Source organism: Triticum dicoccoides, unplaced genomic scaffold (genome assembly GCF_002162155.2).
Source record: "Triticum dicoccoides isolate Atlit2015 ecotype Zavitan unplaced genomic scaffold, WEW_v2.0 scaffold14875, whole genome shotgun sequence".
Taxonomy (NCBI): domain Eukaryota; kingdom Viridiplantae; phylum Streptophyta; class Magnoliopsida; order Poales; family Poaceae; genus Triticum; species Triticum dicoccoides.
The window spans coordinates 1-3,300 of NW_021205899.1; the positions used below are offsets into that span (position 1 = coordinate 1).

At 44.0% G+C, this 3,300-nt stretch overlaps 1 pseudogene; it reads left to right on the forward strand.

Annotated features, from left to right (window-relative positions):
* The first annotated feature begins 48 nt into the window (after positions 1-48).
* On the forward strand, positions 49-3,093 carry LOC119343963 (annotated as a pseudogene).
* Positions 3,094-3,300: the final 207 nt, after the last annotated feature.

Below are 3,300 nucleotides of genomic sequence, written 5' to 3' on the forward strand. Positions count from 1 at the left end.
TATTCAAAAAATCCCAGGCTGGGCCGTGGCCCACCCTGTCCACCCTCTACCTCCGCCACTGCTTTGCATGGTAAGGAGACAGACCGGTTGTCGCTGCTTGATTTCAAGAAGGCGGTTGATCTTGACCCACAACAAGCCTTGATGTCGTGGAACGATAGCACCCGCTTTTGCCACTGGGAAGGTGTCTTGTGTGGGACGACGACCACACCGCCTCGTGTTATTTCACTCAATCTTACGAACCGGGGTTTAGCAGGACAAATATCTCCCTCTCTTGGAAACCTTACATTCCTACAGTCTTTGTTCCTACCAAATAATTCATTTTCCGGAGAGATCCCTCCATCCGTTGGTCATATGCATGACCTCCAAACCATCAACTTGACTAGTAAGAGATTGCAAGGAAAGATTCCTAACCTTGCCAACTGCACCAGCCTAATGGTGCTTTGGTTGACTAGGAATAATCTAGCTGGTCAATTTCCTAATTTACCTAGTCATCTGCAAGAGCTGCACCTCTCCCACAATGATCTCATTGGAACCATCCCTTCCTCTCTTGCCAATATCACAACACTGAGAATGCTCATGTTCTCTTTTAATAACATCGAGGGCATTCTCCCAAATGACTTGGCAAAGCTGCACAATTTGCAGTTCCTCTACGGGAGTGCTAATAAGTTGACGGACGCGTTCCCAGATGCCATCTTAAATATTTCTGCTCTCAATGGTCTAAGCCTTGGTGTCAATTATCAAGGTGGGGAGCTACCATCCGACCTCGGTAACCATCTTCCTAACCTACAACTTCTTCAACTAGCTATCAACTTCTTTCATGGCCATATGCCCTATTCATTGATAAATGCTTTCAAGCTGTACGTAATACATATATCGAGTAATAATTTTACTGGTGTATAGTACATAGTGCCATCGGCAAATTCACCAAACTGTCTTTCTTGAATCTTGAATTCAATCAATTCCATGCTCGTAACAAGCAAGAATGGGAGGTTATGAGCAGCTTAGCCAATTGCACCGAGCTACAAGTTTTTTCAATGAAAGGGAATCACCTACAAGGAAATGTACCAAATTCACTGGGAAACCTTTCTGATCAGCTTCAGCATCTCTTTTTGGGAACAAATAAATTATCAGGAGGTTTTCCTTCTGGCATAGCAAATCTGTGAGGCCTATTCAATCTAGGGTTAGAAGAAAATCAGTTTACAGGTGTTTTTCCAGAATGGCTTGGAACTCTGCACAATTTACAAGGAATAGAGCTAGCTAACAACTCCTTTACAGGGGTTATTCCATCATCCCTCACAAACTTATCTCAGCTGACAGAGATCTTTCTAGAATCTAACCATTTATATTGAAATATACCCCCAAGTTTGGGAAACCTTAAGGTCCTTGAAAAATTGAGCATTTCCAACAACAATCTTCATGGCAGCATACCAAAAGAGATCTTCAGCATTCCTACAATAATTCGAATTGGGTTATATTCCAATAAACTAGATGGGGCACTTCCTATAGAAATAGGACATGCCAAGCAACTGATGTATCTGCTAATTTCATCAAATAACCTGTCTGGTGTCATTCCTGAGACGCTCGATGGCTGCAAAAGTTTGGAAGTCATTGAGTTGGATCAGAATTCTCTTAGTGGAAGAATTCCAACTTCATTAGGAAACATAAGCAACCTGGAAGTGCTTACTGTGTCTCACAACCACTTATCTGGATCCATACCGAAGTCCATTGCTGCTCTGGAATACCTTCAACAACTAGATCTGTCATTCAACCGTCTTGATGGTGAAGTTCCAGAAGAAGGTGTCTTCAAGAACACAACTGCGATACGCATCGGCAGAAATCATGGGCTCTGCAGTGGAGTCCTAGACCTACACCTACCTGGATGCCTTGTTACAATTTCAAGCCCTTCCAATCTCATTTGGCCACTATGTTTCAAAGTGATGATTCCACTAGCTAGCATGGTGCTACTTGCCGGTTTCGTGTCCATGCTACTTTTCTGGAGGAAAAAACAAAGGAGATAATCGATGTCTCTACCTTCTTTTGGTAGAAAATTTCCCAAAGTTTCTTATGTTGATATCGCCAAAGCAACTGAAGGGTTCTCCTTGTCCAACATAATCGGCAGTGGAAGGTACAGTTCGGTATATAAATCCAAACTGTTTCGAGATGGAAATGTGGCTGCTGTGAAGGTCTTTGCTCTCGAGACAAGGGGAGCACAAAAAAGCTTCATCACAGAATGCAATGCTTTAAGGAACATGCGGCACCGCAATCTAGTCCATATCCTTACTGCATGCTCTAGCATTGATCCTAGAGGAATCGACTTCAAAGCACTAGTCTATGAGTTCATGCCATAAGGGGACTGGCATGAATTTCTACACTCTGCTCGGGGTGACGAAATTCTTTAGATTCGAACTGCATTTCACTGGCTCAAAGGTTGAGCATCGTGGCAGATGTATCAGATGCAGTGGCGTACCTTCACCAAGAGGGTATTGTTCATTGTGATCTGAAACCTAGCAACATTGTCCTAGATGATGATATGGTAGCTCATGTTGGGGACTTTGGACTGGCAAGGTTGCCGATTCATACCACAACATCGTCTTCTGAATCAACTTCGACGTCTTCGGTTGCAATAAAGGGAACCATAGGATATGTTGCTCCAGGCACCGTCCGTCCTTTCATTGGTTTTTATTTCTTCATATGAACATTGACAATTCGCCCATGCGAATGAATCGAAACTAAACTCTTGCTTGGATTTACAAAATGTGTAGGAGGCGGTCAGGTTTCAACTGTTGCGGCTGTTTACAGCTTTGGAGTCCTCCTCCTTGAAGTATTCATCCGAAGGAGGCCAACGGATGCCATGTTCAAGGACGGATTGAGCATTGCAAAGTTTGCAGAGATCAACTTCCCCCATAAAGTGCTGCAGATTCTTGACCCAGAACTGCTGCAGGAGCTGAACCTCCGCCAGAAAACTCCGATGGATGTTGTCGACAAAAATGGAGCGCAGAGTCTCATTTCCGTGATTAGTATTGGGATGTGTTGCACCAGGTCGTCTCCAAGTGAGCGCATCAGCATGCAAGAAGTGGCTGCCATTCTGCTGATGTCTACTACACAACCTTCTTCTTGGAGACGTTGTTGGGCCTGCAAGTGCACAGGTTTGTAGGACAGTAGCAAATTTCCCTCAAGTGGATGACCTAAGGTTTATCAATCCGTAGGAGGCGTAGGATGAAGATGGTCTCTCTCTCAAGCAACCCTGCAACCAAATAACAAAGAGTCTCTTGTGTCCCCAACACACCCAATACAATGATA